Consider the following 18,572-nt stretch of genomic DNA (forward strand, 5'->3'; position numbering starts at 1 on the left):
GAGGTCTATAAATGGCATGCAGGAAGCTGCTCCAAATGCATGTGTGCCTGCTGCACCTCCCTTAGTCACAACCTAAAGGGGAAGCCAGGAAGCCCAGGAAACAGAATGCCCACTTGTTGGAGGCAGAGAAAGAGAAATTACATGCAGGGGACGCCAGCATTTCTAAGACCAACTTGGTGGAGAGTCTCACCAGAAAGCCAGGCATTTGAGGGAAACATTCATGATGATCCCATCAGACTGGACTGATGTGCCAAGACAGAACCCATAAACCAGCTAGACGATGACCTAAGTCAATTAACAATGCTACTACTGGAAATGTTTTTAAGAAATCAAGATCCCACCTAGCACAGATGACTTGTCAGAGTGCTAGTCTGGTCATCTGTTGTTGAGTTGGTGGCTTACCTCTTACTCAGAGATGATATCCATGGTATTAAATGAAGGGCCATTAAAATTGGTGATAGGAATCCACCTATAAATTGCCTAAGTAGTAAATTTAAACAAAATATAGCTTGCAAATTAAGCCTGATAAGTCAAAAATTCACAAAAATTCTGAGTAGAGAAATAAACAAAAATGTTTAAAAGTATAAATGAGTTCAAGAACATGTTAAAAGAATGATAAAAATCAACAAGTAAAACAATAACAACAACACTTTTTTCCTCTTTCACCAAAGTGAAACACCCTGTAATTAGCAGAAAGTTCTCATTGAAAGGTATAGTTGAAGTTAAAATATATATGTAAGAGAATTGGGATAATCTACGTAAGAAGCATTTTTACCAAAAGGAAATTTTTCAATAGTTTAACAATGATTGTAAAATTAATGTTTCTTCCATGCAGCAATAAATTAATACCAAAAATAATTTTGAAATTCCACTATCCTGAGAAAATTGCTATGAACAATTGTCTTTTAAATTTATAGTTATTTTTCTATTGTGCATACCCATGAAATCATACCCATATCACTTGCTTCTTATTTACTTAAATAAAGAAAAGAGTATTATATATATATATATATACTTTCTTTAATGACATAATGTGGATTGTTTTACACTGTTATACTTAACTATATCAAAATACAGTTATATAACATAATTTTAATGTCTAAAAGTGTCCCATTGATGACTAAATAAGAATTTATTAAAATAAATATTTAAAGGATATTTGACTTATTTCCAATTTCCAGTTATTTTTATTGACAAATAATATTATAATGGGAATCTTCTGTACATGGCTGGGTACTTGACTAGTTTCTTCTTTGGGCTAAAAGCCTAGAGAGAAATTGCTTTAGTAAAAAATGTGTTCATATTGTGGATCATCACAAGATAGATTTTTGAAGGGTCACGATTTGGGTTAAAATGTGCATGCTACTTAAATTCTACAACAATACTACTAAATTATTCTCTAAAAAATTATTTTAAAAACTAAAACTGAAGGACTTGGTGATGCACACCTTGAAATCCCAGTGCTCAGTAGGTGGAGAGAGAGGATTGTGAATTGCCAGAAGCAACTCATAGAGACCCTGTCTCTACATGAAATTTAAAATGTGGTTGGGGATGTGGATCAGTGGTAAAGTGCCCTGGGTTTAACCCCTGGTACAAATGAAAACCCTCCTATTATCTTCCCCTGTTGAAAAAGGGGCTTTCACCTGCTTTATTATAAACATATTCAACTAAAAAAACAAAATAAAAATAAAAGAATCTGCTGTCTGTACCAGTTGGAGGCTCTGGCTAGAGGCCCATGGCTCCCCTCCTTGAGCAGCCGATTAAGTCCACACCCCAACTCCTTTCCTTATCAGACTCCCATTCAGGGCCTCCATGTACCTGCCTATCACCCTGAATCAAAAAACACAAGGAGGGGCAGCTCTGTGGCCAGGGCCTGGAGAATTATTTAAATCAGCCTATCTACAGGGTGCACCCTGACCAGTACCAGCCCAGCAACCCTGCTTCAGATGCTTCCCAGAGCCTAGCCTATGTCAGTGGCCCTGCCTGGCAGCCTGCTCTTTTTCAAACTGTAAGTAAGACTTCTGCTTTTCATCTACCCAGGCTCAATGTTGTGTCTCATCATAAAGAATCTTGTTCTTGCAAGAACCCTAAATATGCTGGGGCCAGAACCTTCATGGGAAGTGAAGTGATCAGAGAAGAAAGGCAGATTCTCCTGATTGCTACATATCCTTTTGTTGTTGTTGTTTGCTTGTTTTGCTTCAAGCTTTTTATTCTGTCCTTTGTATTAACAATCTTTTATAAATATAGAGGCATCAGCAAGGCCCAATTCTGAACCTTAACATGCACATGGATTTGCAGACCCACCCCCATCAGGATGTAAAACTGCTTCTCTCCCCCAGGGAGCTCCAGTGCTGTCCCTGGTGACTCAGCCCTTCCCTGCCCCCTCCTCAGGAACTGAACTCTGGGAACCTGGACCCCAGGGCTGGCTCTGCTGTTGCCTTCTTAGAGCACCATGGGAGTGCCTCCAGCATATAGCCTCTGCAGCCTGGCTCCTCCCAGCACAGACCCTGCTGATGCACCTTCCTCTGTGAATGAATATTCCCTTCTGTTTGCCCCAGAGTGATACCTCATGCCTTTTCCCCACTACTTGGAGAATATTGGACTTGTTTCTAAATTTTGTCTCCTATGGATAAAAGTGGATTGTGTGCACACACATTTTCATGTGGACAGGAGTCATTTCTCTGCCTGGGTCACAGAGCAGGTGACTGATGACAGGAAGCCACCATTTTCTCCAGTAGGGCTAGATTCCTTTGTCCCCCCACCCCCCACAGTGCACAGGAAGGCCATCTTCTCAGATCACTCATGGAACCTGTTGGTTTTCCTTTTTCCACTCTAATAAGCCTGGTGTGGTTTTATGTTGTCTTTTTCTAGTGATAACTAGTGTGATAATGTGATGGTCACTTAAGAGTGAATGAACAGTGTTGACTCTGTTCAGAAAACCAAGTCTGGAATCTAAAATAAGGAGAGTGTGGGTTGGAGCTCTCCTTGTGTGCTAGGGGCTGGTGTCACCCTGTGGGGGCTGACCCTGCATTGAACTCCTTCTTTGGGCTATTGGACTTTGAGGCTGTAAAGGTGCAGCAAGTGGCCACTCCCCTGCTTCCACATGCCCTGCTGTGGGTTTCTCACAACCAGCTTTCTGTCCAGGGAACCTGTTCACAGTGTTTCAGAAAGAGCGTGAATGGCAGTGATTCAGAGGAAGGACATGACCCAGGACAGCCCCTGGGAGGACAGAGGTCTGAGACCCCCCAGGATGCAGCCCTGGAGCAGGAGCCTCAGGACCCTCCTGCTCTGCCTCCTGCTTCCCTGGCCAGCCGCAGGTGAGTGACAAAAAACACAGCTGCCCTTTCCTTTCCCTGGTGCCTGGGTCAGGTCCCCTCCTCCTCAGGTGTCCCTGAGCCCAGCTCATGCCCCTTTGCTGGAGCTGAAGCCCAGGTGCTTCTGAATTCAGTCTGTTGACAACTGTGCTTTTCTCTTTCCTTTGTGAGGATCAAATGATCCAGTCACCTAAAGCTGATTTTTAATGGAGGTGCTGTAGAAGCTGTGGTTTCTTAGGTGGTTTCTATGATGTGCTCAAGTTTCTTTGCACCTTCTCTAAAGCTGAGGCCTGAGTGCAGGTGCTCCTGGGGACAGTGGCTGCCTGCTGACAAACCTGGGTTGAGGGCTCAGTTCCCATACTGCAGGCCCTTGTCAGAGTCTCTGTGCTCACCCTCTGTTGTGCTTTGACCTCTCCTGTTATTCCCTGCTGTGTTTGGCCCTGTGTGTTTGGGAAGGAGGGAGCCCCAGTGTGTGCAACACATAGTGCATCCTCTAACACACTGAGCTGGCGACTCTCTTGATGTTCTAGTGTTTTACAAGTGTTGTGGGGAAAGGTGATGAGAACCAAGGTATATGCAAAGGCACGAGGCCAACAAACCTGAGGACAAGCTCTGGGACCCCAGGGCCCCGCTGCCCCCACTTAATGCAGGCCCTTGTCAGAGTCTTTAGTTTCCTCCTTTCTTAGGAATTCATTTCTCATATTATCCCTGTTGTGTTTGGTCCTGGCTGGAAAGGAGGGAGCACAGCAGGGGCCCTGCATTGTTCCCCTGTTGCCCACAGAGCTGGTCTCCTGTTTGATAAGTGCTTGGGTTTGAGCTGTTATGATTAAATGTTTCCAATATGGAAACTGATCCAAGAGAAGACACACACACACCGGCCAAACAACATATTGCTTGACACCAGCTGTTCCCATAAATGAAAGATATCAGTGTGGGAGTGAAATGTCTGTACATCTCAATGATTTTATTGAGATATGTCTTGTTGAACAATACAAAAAATAAAACAGACAATTTTAGACTCTAAAATAGTAGCTCAGCCCTCTACCTCAGAAAATATTTTCTACTAAAACACTAGATAGCAAATGGGAAATTGCAATAGGAATATGTTTATTATTTTTTTAAAAAACTACTAAATCTATGAATTTCTCTTTCATCTTAAAACTGCTCAGTTTAAGTATTATCACATGATAGTATTTCCAACATTAGTAGATTTTCACTAAGTAAAAGAAAATATTCCAGCCTTGGCTGGAGATCATTTTTTAAAAAATTATTTGAAACTGTGAAATATTCTAGCATTAAAGAGAAAGATGCATGCCAGGCGTGGTGGCCATGCCTGTAATCCCAGGGACTGGGAGACAGAGGCAGGAGGTTGAAGGTTGGAGGTTGGAGCCAGCCTCAGCAACTTCAACTAAATAAAAAGGACTGGGATGTAGCTCAGTGCCCCTGGGTTCAGCCCCCAGTACAAAAAAGAAATAAAAAAATTACACACAAAGACCTTGTAATATGTATAAATACTTTTCCTAGTGAAATCTCTTTAGGACTTGTCCTAAAACTTGAGTGTATACTCACAGAGACACAGACAAAATAAATAGAAACAAATTACCAGAATATATGTTCAGAATGTTAGAAAAATCTATGGAGGAGATAAACATTATACATATATATTTTGTATTTCTTTTTGTACCACCTAATAATAAGATCTAATAACAGGAGAATTACTTTTTGGTGCCCTAAAATTTTAAATGACTGTTTATGAATTATCAGTGCCCTGTGACATTTGTCTCACTTTATAAATGAGATCTTTAGAAATTGATAATTCACCAAATGCACCTTGTCTATAATTAAGATCCACCTGCATCCACTGGAGGACACTTGGAGAAACCTGCTGTTCCCATGAATTTGCTCATGATCTTCCCATGGGGATAAGGAATCCAGTTCATTTCCTGGCTCCAAAGGCCTGCAGGTGTCAGCTCACCCTAACTGCACAGCAGGGCTTTCATTCTGAAGTTTGCTTTTCGGTGATCAATATTTTAAAAGCATGCAGTACTGGAAGCTTTAGGCCAAGGTCAAAATTCCTCCCCCTGATCCTCCTCAATCCTCTCTGTTGACTGTGGGCTTTGGCTTCTGACCCTTCCCTGTCACATTGTGGACCCCACATCCTCTCCTTCTGCTTCCCTCCGTCATCGTCATCCACCTTCAGTGGAAGTTCATCCCAATGCCGGGTCAGCCCAGCCCTAAGTTCGGGGGTCATCCTGGCCACCTCGTGCCCTTCACTGCTGCTGGGAGGTGCTGACGCCACAGGCAGTCTGGGGGACTCTTCAGTTCCCTGAGCTGGCACCTGCCCTGGTTTTCTTATTTGCATATTCCCAGCAGTTCTTTCAATGTCTATCAACGACTTATTTTTCCAAGATATGCTTTCCAGTTCCTCCCATGACTGGTTCTGGGAATTCATGGAACTCTCCCCCGCCCTCTCACCATCCATCACTCTGAGATTCCTTCGGGGTTTCCTGTGTGGAATCCATCTGTTGTCTTCCTCTTGGTTTTTCCTCTTTTTTTGGCTGAGTCACATCTTGCTATGGTCCCTTAACAGGCATGCAGAAGTGGTGCGTTTTGAAGCTCCAACTTCAGCAATTCTTCTATTATGTCATCAAATTCAGAATACAGTTTGGCGAAGATTTAAGATGGCCTCTGAATTCTGAAACACGAGCCCCCTATTTTGGTGCAGTGTGGTGGGCACTTCATAGGAGAGATTACAAATACTGGCATCTCAGGCATCTCAGGCCCTAGAAAGGCCTCTGCATGCTGAGTGAGGAGCCCCCAAAGCTTCTGGGCAATGCCTCTGCCAGTGTGTGCTGAGCAGGCCTCCTGGTCCCATTGCCTTAGTCTCTAGGCCTGGGAGCTCTCAGGGGCTCAGTTAACTCTCAGCACAGTGCAGCTCCTTCATGAAAGGTCTGCTCTCCCCGCTGCTCCAGGCCTTGCAGGCTTCCTTTCTCCTGTGCAACTTGTCTTAACTTTCTGTGCAGAGTAGCTTGGAAGAGAATGAGAAGGCAAGTGGCCCCAGAACACTGCCTGGGGGATGCAGTGCTCCTACCTGGGCTCCGGGTCTCAGACCCCCAGCAGAGATCCCACTCTGGAAATCTGCTACCCTCCCGGAAGGGCCCACAACAGCCTTCCCTGTTCCCATCTCTGGTTCCCCATGACTTTAAGGGACACGGCCTGGGGCTGGGAGCTCTAGGAAAGTGGTATTTGGTTCTACCCTGTTTCTCCAGCCACCCACTGAAGCCTGGAATTGTGTGCAAGAAAGGAGATGGGAGGAAGGGCCACCCAGAGTGACAACCCTGGAGACCCAGATGAAGGGTGCATCTGCTTCTGCTGTCACCCAGGGTGCACAGGAGGAGGTCGTGTCTAGGATACATCTGCTTACCCAGAGGCAGTGGCTTTTCCCTCAGCCAGGGAAAAACTCTTCAGCTGTCCTGGTCCCTGGAAATCTTTCAGCATGGGATGAATGTCCTTTGATCCCTTCATCTCCCACCATTGACATTCTACTCAGTTGCCACTCACAGGATATTAGGAATTGATCTACTTTATAGAGGGTACTTTCTTCATCAGAGAAGGAACATTGGGCTATTCTGCAATGATGTGAACTGTTTTGCAGGAGAGCTCAGCTATTTCCTCTGCCGCATCTGGTTCTGATAGCACTGATGTAAACCTATTTGTGAGGATCAGTACTGTTTTCCAACTCCTTTGGATTCCCAGGCTTATTTTTCAAATACTAAGGGGTTTGAAGACTAGAAAATTAACACAGAAGCCTGTTGAAGACGTCTTAGATCACAGAATTCTTGAATGACATGATGGTAGAAAAGTATTATGTGCTTGGAGCTGCCTATAGGAAGGCTTGATGTAGAGTCTTACAGTTTTCTTGAAATGATCACACTGGGTGACCATTTTGATCCCTCTTTCTTATCTTTATTTTTTTCAGTTATTCAGATATTTTTGGAAGATAGTATTGAGGTATGACAAACATTTTTTTTAAGAGAGAGAGAGAATTTTTTTAATATTTATTTTTTAGTTTTTGGTGGACACAACATCTTTATTTTATGTAGTGCTGAGGATCAAACCCAGTGCCGCGTGCATGGCAGGCGAGTGCGCTACCACTTGAGCCACATCCCCAGCCCCATGACTAACATTTTTAAAGTTGCATGTATTTTAAAGGACACATGTAGAGGAGTTTGGGAATTAGCATGCACCTGTGACATTGTCTTACCATCAGGGAACTAATCTCGACCTTCCTCCAGTGTCTCCTCCTACCATCTTGCTTTTGTTATTATTATCACCATGTGTGAGTGTGTGTGTTGAGGATGCTTAGCACAAGACCTTCCCCTTAGCAAGCCTCTGGGAACTGTACAGCACTGTTAGCCATTAGACCTCAGATTGTTGATCTCACATTCTGGAGATCCCGTCGATCCTTCAGCCCCTGATTTGCTCTTCCCCAGCTCCTCGTCACACCACACTCTCATTCAGTGTGGGTCTGCCTGTGTCAGCCACTCCACTTGGCCCAGTGTCCTCGGGAGTGTGCCTGTGGTCATAATGGCGCAGTGTCCTTGTTCTGGGAGCTGAACACGCAGCTCTGAGGTGTAACCGCGTTTCCTACAGCCCTTCATTGGGTAGCAGACATCTCTGTCTGCACTGTGGTGAGGGACCCAGCAATGTGCATGAGAATGCAGGTTCCTCTTCCTGCTCAGAGTTCTCCTCTTTCACATATGTGTCCTGAGGTAAGAGGACTGGAGTAGGGGGCATTTCTGGGAAGAATGCACAGCCCAGCTCCAAGCTGTTGCCTGCAGTGGTGCCCATTCCCAGCAGGAGGGGCCAGGCCTCTCTGCTCCTCACCTATGCCAGCACTTCTCCTTTGTTCTTTGGCTGACAGCCATGTGTTGGGTGGAGTGGACAGTCCACTGTGGCTTTGTTGCATTTCCTTGGGGGTTCCTGGCATAGATCACTTTACAGAAGCTGCATAGTCATTTGCATGTATCCTTATGTGTCTTTGCATGTCCTTTCCTGTTTTCTTTTGGGCTACTTTTATTAGTTTGTTTTGTGGTATTTGATTGCCAGGTCATTTCTGTATCTGAATATCAATCTTGTCCAACACAAGGCTTGCAATGTTTCCTCCTGTCCCCTGGGTTGCCATGTCATGGCCTTCATTGACTGCTTTGCTTTTTAGTTGGGTGTAGTCTACTTGTTATTTTGGTTTCTGTTGCCTGAGCTTTGTTTTGGTTTAAAAAAAGAAAAGAAAAGAAAAGAAAAGAAAAGAAAGAAAGAAATCACTGGTCACACCACTGTCTAGTGGCTTTTTTTCTTGGAAATTTCTTGGAACCTCCATCCTTGGTCTGATGTTTGACACTTTCACCTATTTTCGGCAGACTTCTAAGTGTGACTAAGGGTGAGATCCCCTTCTCCAGGCAGATGGCCAGTCTTCCTAATCCCACCTCTTGGACTGCTTTCCACAACACTCATTCTTGATGCTCTGGTGGAGACACCTGACCACATGCTTGTGGGTGTCTCTGGGCTCCCTGTTCTGTTCCAGAGGCCCATCCGTCCGCCCTCCTGCCTATGCTGTACCCTGCATTTCCATGCAGTTTTGCAGTGGGAAAAGTGGGATGGCTCCAGCTTTACTCTTCTGGCTGAGGTTGTCAACTCAGTCATCATGGTCTTTTGTGCTTCTGCATGAACGTTTATAATTTTTTAACATTTTTGTGAAAAGTGCTATAGGAATTATATATGTATATTTCAATCGACAGATAAATCTGTGTCTTTATCACGCACAGCACTGGAAGTGCACACACGCTGTGCGGTGGTCAAGTCTAGCTGGAGAGCAATGCAGAGCTCCCGAAGTTGCTGTCTTTGTGGAGAGAAGGCTGGACACTCCCTCTGTGAGGTCTTCCAGAGCACAGCCATCCTTGAGAACTGCCCTCTCCTCACCACCTAGTAGAGGCTGCATTGCTTGTGTTGGTGCCAACGGGAAACAGAGATTTTTAACATGTAAAGTTTTTCATATATTTCTGCTTCTCTAATTTCCCTCAAAGAGTTTCCTCGTTTCTAGGGACCTGGCAATGCTACCCCTGGTTGTGGATTCAGGGCTCAGCTCATGCTGCTCTGGGGCATCTCCACCTCCAGGAAGGCTCTCAGCCTCAGTGTCTCAGGCCCTGGTGCTCCTTCCCAGCCTGTGGCCTTGGGATCCTCCCTGAGGAGGCACATGGGACTGGAGCAGCTCAGAGCCTGAGGTCTGTCCAGACCAAGCCAGAGCTGCCCTCCCCTCCACCTGGTGCTGCTCTCTCCAGCTCTGGGGTGAGGTGACATGGGCACAGCCAGCACAGGAGCTGGAGTGTGTGAGCTTGACAACAACTTTCCTTTGTTTCCTGTGAATCCTTAATTCCTGGAGCAGTGTCTGCAGTACCATTGAATATTTGAATTACAAGTTTATCAGGTAGAAAAAGCAGTCTAGGCAGAAACTGAGTGGGATCTTCCTGACTTTCTCTCTTACTTAATGCTTCTGATGCCAATTTTGGTCATTTCTGTATGTCCCTAAACAGTGGACGCCTTATTTCTGCACAGCAGGCTTGAACCACACAGTAAGTGAAGAATGGCAGTTAGTGCAGATGAGGAAACCACATTTTTCTTGACAGTTCTAGTTTCCCTGCCATGTGACAACACAAAGTTAAAATACATAAAACTGAAATTGAAGGGTTCTGGATTGTTAGGGATATGATGGTCACATATGAACATATGTATATAATGAAAAATATAAAGATTATTGAGGAAATGGGAGAAATGAAGTGTCCTGCCAAGCCAAAAAAGTGTCTCCAGAAATGAAAAAAGAATAAAGAACCTCATTGTTTAACTGCACATTAGAGAAAACTGATGAACATGCTAGGCTATCTGCTGATAGAATCCATCAGGCCCCAGAGGACCCACTCAGCCATTGCAGAGATGAATGAGATCTCCCCTGGGTGCTGGTCCCCAGATGCCATCTCTCACATACACTCTCTCAAAATGAGTAACTGATACATTGCTCTTGAGTAAGATGTGAAAGTACCTTTGCCACATATCTTTCACCTTACATTAATCTTGTAATTGAAGTTGCCATTTGTTTTAGTTATTTGCTGTTTTCCAAAGGTAAATTGGAACTCGCTCTGCTATAATAAAGAGGTAGTAAAACTAGGGGCCAGGTGCCTGGGCCCAATTTGCACTGCCACAAGAAGAGTCTCCATCTGTGAGGTACACAGTTCAAACTGAAAAGTCCCAGGCCTTCAGACAAACACACCTGATTTAAAACTGGCAAGAGGCACATGTGCCTTTTTAGAAGATTTCCATACATTTCACAGAGACAGAAAAAGGCTGTCAACAATCTCAAGAATTCTCAAGGAAGCTGTCTAAGGAGAGAGAGGGGAAGAAATATCTCTGTTTTGACACCAGGAAAGTTCCATGTTTTCCCTTGGATTTGTACTGGTTGAGCTTCCCTTATCTGAAAGCTTGGTACTAGAAGTCTTTTGAATATCAGAAGTTTTCGAATGCTGGGATTTTTGCATATTTAAATGGCACATCTTGGGCTGTGACCCTAACGATAGCATTCACTTGTGTTATATGTGTACTTACACACAGAGCCTGCAGGTGATGTGGCATTATTCTCAGTGAGCCTAGTCTTGACAGAGACCTGCCTGTAAGCTCAGGTGGGCAGTTCCACATGTTGATGCTCAAAAAATTCTGACTTGGTCCTTTGATTTCCGACTACTGGATTGGGGATGCTCCAGCTGAATTTTCCACTCCCGACGCTGTGTCAGAGATAACCTGAGGTCACATTTCAGGATATTTATCCTAGGCCTTTCCCTCATGTTAATATACTATGCTGGGAAAACTCTGTGGCATCTCATCTTTGATTTTCCCCTAGCACAAAATCTTTACTTTAAATGCTTTCATATTATATCTCACTATTTGTTTATATGTATTGAGTAACATGGTTTAAAGCGAGGGGACATTTGCTGGATAGTATTGCAATTCTCATTTTATGCCATGCTAATTATGGGTTGTGGGGCAATTTACCAAGTCACTCTCTGACTCAGATTTCTCATCACAGACTGAGGGCAATGCTCTATAACACACAGAGCTCTATGAGACTTTAATAATGTAATTTATATGAATTTGATTTCAAACTCTAGGCAAATAGGAAACACCTGAATCTTGATTTAGCTCATCTGACCCTTGCACAGTAGCTCTGTGTGGCTGTGACTTTTTATACCAATGGTGCTCTGGCATCCTGGTGTTAGGTCTGCTCAATAGCTTGGCACAGCTCTGTGTGCTCAGGGAGCTGGTCTGCTGCTCTCATCAGACACTTGCAGCCTCGCCTGACATCCCTGGGCTGTGATGCTTTATCTTCATGATTTCCAGGGCAATTCGACGTGATGGGACCAAGCTCACCAGTCATCGCCAAGGTTGGAGCAGAGGCCGTGTTCTCCTGCCACCTCAACCCCTCCATGGATGCCCAGGACATGGAGATGAGGTGGTTCCACACCAAGAACTCAGACCTGGTGCATTACTATAGGAATTCCCAGGACATCCTGGAAAAGCAGCATCCAGAGTACCTCGGGAGGACGGAATTCCTCAAGGAGCAGATCAGTCAAGGGCAGGTGGCCCTGAGGATCCACCCCATCAGCCTTCAGATGGAGGGGACTACAGTTGTTCATTTGCAAGCTCCACACACCACAGTGCAACACAGTTCAGTGTGGAGGTCACAGGTGAGCCTCTGGCCTGAAAGCTGTCAGGTGATTGGAGGTACATTTTTGTTCAACCAGTACCCTACAGTGTGCAAGGACAGATGGCAGTGTCCCAAGGACACTGGGGAGGACTGCCTGAATGCCAGGGTTGAGATTCGTCTAGAGTGTCTTCCCACGGATTCGTGTTTTGATAAAAAGGACATTGACATCCCTTTTCCTTTCCAACATACTGATGAAGGGCAGGTGCAAGCAGGGCATCTAAGCGTGGCCTGTGCAGAGCCCCCAGAAACATGTTTCCATCTAGAGATGTTGTAATTATTTCAGAAACACAGGAGGAGCTCGAGGGAGGTGGAGGGAACACAATCAGCCCAGCCTCAGACCTAGGGTTCTGAACCTCATTCCATCCAGACAGAATGTGCTCTGGTTGACTGGAATCTGACTCTTGAGGGAGATGTAGAAGGGTGTGGGTAGCTAGGGAGAGACGGCCTGTGAGGAGGCCAGGGGCAGTGCCAGAATAAATTGACGTGACTCAAGAAGTCTTCTGGTGAAGTCAACTTTCTGGTTGACAAAAGTGCTTGTGGACACAAGTCGGGGACCCATCAGACAGACATTTCCGTACTAGTACTCCTAGGCAGGGTATCTAATAGAAAAGCAGAATAGATGCATGGACACAGGGGACACCACTCAAAAATATTGAGGAGAGCGTGGACAGGGGAGGAAAAAAGAAAAGGAGGAAATTCTAGACACATAAAAAGAACAGCCCAACCTCCCCCACTGGATTCCCAGCTCTGGGGCTCCTTCCTTTGGAGAAGTCTCTCTCTGTATCTCTGTTGCTTTTGCAATAAACCTGATGCTTGCTTGCTATCCCTGTGTCCTGATCTCCAACTCTTTGCTGAACAGAGACAACAATCTCAGCACCTCTAGGTGGGCACAGACTTGCACACTCATCCTGGGATATCCTTATCTGCTCACATCTCTGCCTAAGGTGAAGCACTTACATCCCACATCTGTGCACACAGTCACCCCAGAAACTCCTGTGGGGCCGGGGTGGAAGAGTAAGGAAGGTTTCTAGTGAAAACATAACCTGAGCCTGATTCAGCCTCCATCAACACCAGCACAGAGCCTTGTGCTGGTCTCCGGGAGGAGCTTCTCTCTCCCATTCCTTGAATGAACCCTGGGAGAAACCAGCCTGGTCCATCTCAAGGAGCATGGCATTCATAACCTTGCAGAGCAGGGAAGCTTTCTTCTAGGCCCCTGTGACCTGTGTATGGATATCCACCTGCCATTCAATGACAATCCAGAAAGTCAAGATGATTGGGAGAAGAGTCTGCCCATCACAGAGACTGTGCTTGGCCTAGTTACATTAGAACAAGTTTACACAATAAATGGCAGCATTTACCTGATTCTTCCTGGACTGTAGGTAAATACTGATAAGCAGCTTGCTGGCAGTTTTAAACAACAGTTGGTGCCAAAGCTTCTGCAAACCAGACCCTTTATAAATCTACCAGTTGAATCTCAGCTGAATCTGAGAGAGGACACTGAGCCCTGTCTGGGGCTAGAGAAAGCCTCATTCTTGCAGCAGGCTCCAGGGTGGTCTTAGAGTTCTTACTGCAAGAGCCAGCCCTGTGCAGTGGAGTGCCACCTGCAGAGGCCATCCAGAGGCCCTCCCAGAGCCGCAAGAGCCAGGCCAGCTGGGTTCGTGCAGTGGCTTGGCCTCACTTTCTGGGCAGAGAGGTTTGTCTGTGGCAATGATTTCTAGAGGAAACCAGGCAGGAGACATCTACTTCTAAAGGTATTTCACATACTTCCTAAAGCTTTGGTGAAACCTAATTAGTGGCTGTCAACTTGAGAGCCAGGTGGTAGTACTGTTTCTCCAAAGAAAAAAAAAGTCCTTCCTTTCTCTGAACTGGTGGATTTGCCTGATCCCATATGCTTCTGCTCTTGGCCCAGAGGAATTCCACCAGCAAACAGAGAACAGGTTCCCACTGCTGTCCCACTAAACCCCAGATTCCCTGCAAGCACACAGCTCCCTCCTTGAAATTAGTGGCTGGGCTGATGGGCCTCCTACTTGCAAATGAATGTGTTCTGAGCTTCAACAGTGGATAATATTTTATATTATTTTAGTCGCATGAATCCATGGCAGGAAATATTTTCATACTAACTATTGACTTCTCTAAAGCAGATAGGAAAGCACAGATATTTTCCAAACAAAGTAGTAAAGGATTTTAATTTTTTAAGGATGCAAACAAAACAATTAAGGAAATTCAAATCTGTGTCAGACTTCCTGGTGAGCACTGTGTGCCTGTGAATCCATCACCATTCTGTGGAGACACTGTGTCCTCCCAAGCCCAGGATGACTGGCTGACTCTCTTGTCAGCTGTAAGCGCTGACATTTCACATCCTAGCTAGTAGAATGTCTGCAGATGGCAACTCTGATAGCACTTGAGTGAGGTGGATTCTGAGCTCAGGAGTGAGATGTTCTTCTACCTTTGCAGCCAATTGCTGATGCTTCTGGTCTGCTACAATATAAGTCTGGATGCAAATATTGCAATAACAAATAACCACAGGTGTTTTTTGAAGAACCAATAAGGTTTTCCAAAGGAAAGGTTTCTCTGGTCCCTACATCCAGGAGCTCAGGGTTCCGTGATTTCCAGGCAGGCTGCTTTTTGCATGTGTCCTGTAGTGTGGTAGGAAGTCACTGCTGGCTTTGCAGTTCACAATCCTGGTGAACCAGTCACCCTGAGCACTGTGCTGAGCCAACCTCCTCTTCTCCTGCTGGCCAGCACTGTCCATGGGGCTTCCTGGACCCTGGGGTGTTTTCCCTGAGTACCTACTGCCCATGCCCAGTGCAAGGCAGTGCCTGGGCTCTGCACAGAGTAGGTCTCATATGTGCTCCTGTGGGCAGAGATCAGCCCCAGACAGAGCCCTGGTCCTCCCCACCATGGCCTCAGGCTGTCCCGTGCTTTTCCAGGCTGGGTGGGTTCTAGCATGCCTTTCTTCATCTGTCCCCTCCCTCCTACAGGAGTGAGGCTTGGCCAGGTCAGGAAGGGTTCCCTGGAGAATCAGTCTGTGCCATGAGCCCCAGAGTCTTTCCTCTGTCAGGCTCCTTAATCTTCCCAGGGAGGAGAAGCAGCACACCTGCCAGCAAGGATGTCCTTCTCTTGCTCTTCTCATCTCCCAAACTAAACCTTTGCCTTTCCTTGCTTTCTCTTCTGCTTTCTCAGATCCCATGTAGAGATCTTACACAGCCCGATGTCCTGTCTGCTCTGTTCAGACAGTTTTAGTAGAGATATAATTATCCAGTGCCATACAGAAATGCTAGTCACTGTGCTTTATCCCAAGCCACTTCCCCACAGAGGCCTGCAGAGAAAGAGCACAGGGCGAAAGGAGTGCAAGACACGTCAGGGTTCCACATCAGTCACCCGAGGCTGTTTTTTCAACAACAAACGTAGCCTTGACCTTGGGGCTGTAGATGTCTTATAGCCTTGTCTGTGCCTAGCCCTAGAAGATAGAGAGCACTTGGGGATAAGGCATGCTCCCTGCTATTAAGGTCATCATCTACAGGAGGCTCAACCAATTCCAGTGAGACTTCCATCAGCATCTGGAGACCACTCCTAAGCACAACAAGGTGGGACGTGTGCTCCACAGCTGGGGAGGCACTTCCACAGATTAAAACTTCATTATCCCAAAACTGTGCTGCCCAGGTAAGGCAGCTACCTCCTGCATGTGGCCATGCAGGTGCAGCTTAACCCCTATAAATCATACAGGAATGCCAGTGCCACAGCCACCTGGCTAATGGGTCTCACACAGAGCCCTGACCTTCCTGGGCTTCCCCCATGAGAAGAATTTCTGCAGGAGGCCTGAGCAGGAGGCGGGTGAATAAGTGTCTTAGAGCAGAAACCTCTAATCCAAATGTACTCTTCAGTTCTCACCCACACTGGATGAATGGAGGGTTTCACCCCCACTGTAGTGAGCAAGAGAAGAAAGGATAAGTTGTTAGCTCCAAGGAAATGAGGAAGGATTTTCCAGATGGTGTTTGACCACTTGGTTACACACTAGTATAATAATTTGATTTCTTTCTCACAACCATAAAAAACAAGTTATTGGTGGGGGGACAGAATTGTTCTACATTAATTTTCACAAGCAGGAGAGTTCAGACTCCTGCGGGTCAATCAGTAAGCCCAGGTCCATTGGCCTGGAGGAGCAGAGCCATTGACCTCCTAAACAGCATTCTCTCTCTTTCTCTCTCTCTGTCTCTCATTCCCAGCCTCAGGCCTGGCTCCTCGTATGCATGTTGAACCTGGTCCCAGTGGGAGTATTAAGCTGACTTGCATGTCCCCAGGGTGGTACCTGGAGCCAGAGGTGCAGTGGAGTGGCCCTGGAGGACTCCATCTGGAACCTGCCTTGGAGACCAGAACAGTAGCAGGAGATGGCCTGTTCCATGTGGAGTCCTCTCTCTCAGTCGGGGAAAGTTCCAGGCGACACGTGTCTTGTTCCATCAGGAACCCTGTCCTTAATGAGGAGAAGGACACCCACATGTCCATGGCAGGTCAGTTCTCCCCAAGGTGCCAATCCAGAGGTTCCAGTGCTGATCAGGAAGCTGTGATGAGTGGAGATCCTTAACACAGATCCCTATGAGTGTCCAGTGGGTGCCTTTGTCACTCCTGAGTAGGGACCTCCTCAGATATACCCACTTCCCCTGTGCATGCCTGCTGAGGTCAACAAGGTCATTATTTCACAGGGTAACATGGCTGAGAGGGGTCTGTCAAAGTCCCTAGGAACCTTCCCAAATCCTCCTGCTCAGACTTATCCATGCATAACAATTGAGCTTATTCTCTTGCTTGTCAAACTTACCTAAACTGCTGGCCACAGCCACCTCTGTGACCTTGGCAGATGCAGACTCCCCCCTCCCCCCGCCCACAGGTTACAAATATTAAAAGGGCTAATAAGTGTGTGCTCATGAGGTTGTAGTTCATCTTGAGACAGAGAGGACCAAGCACCCAGGTGTGCCCTCCACATACCTAGAGTGACTGTCCAGAGGACACAGTCTGGCCCCAGCACTGCCCTGCACCGCCCTCTCCCTCTCCCAGTCAGGGAGCAGAGTACAGCCTATGCTCCAGGGTGGCCTCAGGGCCTTTTCTCCTCAGCTAATCCCTACCTTTCATTTTTTTTCTCCCTTTTCCTGGTACCTCATATTAGTCCTTGGACATACCTGGCCTTTGGTGCTCATGGGCACTGGGGTCCACATTCTATTTTTTCCTCAACTGGCATTACCTGCTCATTCTTTAGCCCTAACCCAGGAGCTGTCTTTTCAGAAATCACCCCACCTGTTTGCACCATGTGTCTGTCTGCTTCCCCCACATTACCCTGATTGCATGTTTGCATCCTCTCAGGCTGGGTGTGAGCCCCTGAGGACAAGCTCTCTCAGGCCTTGAACTCCCCACTGCCTAGCAGACACTTGCTCCCAAGAACAGATTGCCTGGTGGGTGTGTAAGTGAACCTCTGCAGGAGGTCATCAGGACCACCAGATCTGGTGCCAGCCGCTTTCCCTTGTGTGGGTCACGTGTGTTGTAGATCATTAGAAAGAGAGAACTGGAATAAAGTTGGGGATTTGAGAAGATAAAAACACTTGTTAGAGGATAGATTTCTTTTTTTTTTTCTTTACCTAATTGTCATCCTTGGGAATACAAATCTCCAGGAGGGAAAATTATCTGACTTCTCCTTAGATTTCAACAATGAAAAAAGTAGTAGAGAAAACTTGGGAGACACTGGTGAGTCAGGGCTGAGCTTAGCAAACCTCAGCAACCCTCAGGACCTCACATGGAAGGTCCTGAAATCCACATGGAGGACGTGAAGGAGAAGGGCCTTCTTCACGTGAGTGCAGGAGGTCTGCTGAGCTGAGCATTAACTCACCCTGACGACCAGCTGAGCTCCGTGGTGATTTCCTAGCCATCTGGCTGAAGGACTGAATGAAACAGCCTGGAGTGAGGGCTGCTCAGGGCCTCTTCTGCAGATGGGTGTTGGCCTCAGAGCCACTGTTACTGACCTCAGTCCCCCTCCAACTCTGTTTCTGGGACCTGGCCAGGAGATGTGCCTGGACTAGGCGCTGACACCTCACAGTTCCTGCTCAAATCTGAGAAGAGCTCCAGAGGATCTCAGTCCTCAGCCTGTCCTTAGACTCACATCCACGTGATGAGGAGGACAACTGGAGGAACAGGCCCATGATGAAGGCAGTTGGGGCCTCAGGAGGGCAGGGCAGGCAGGTGAAGGAGGGGCTCTGTGACATCTGCAGACTGTCCCTTAGGATAGGAGCACTTACTATAGGAGCACTGGGTGTCGCCAGCATCATGTAGGCTTTGGTGAAATCTGGAGCTGGTCACACGGTGCCTGCTGCATTACTTTCCTCTCTTCAGCCTGTCCACACCCTGGTTTGACAGGGCAGCTCAGGGCCTGCCCAGGCTGGGAGGAGGCAGGGAGTGGAGGTCCTTAGGAG

Source organism: Urocitellus parryii, chromosome 1 (genome assembly GCF_045843805.1).
Source record: "Urocitellus parryii isolate mUroPar1 chromosome 1, mUroPar1.hap1, whole genome shotgun sequence".
NCBI classification, from domain to species: domain Eukaryota; kingdom Metazoa; phylum Chordata; class Mammalia; order Rodentia; family Sciuridae; genus Urocitellus; species Urocitellus parryii.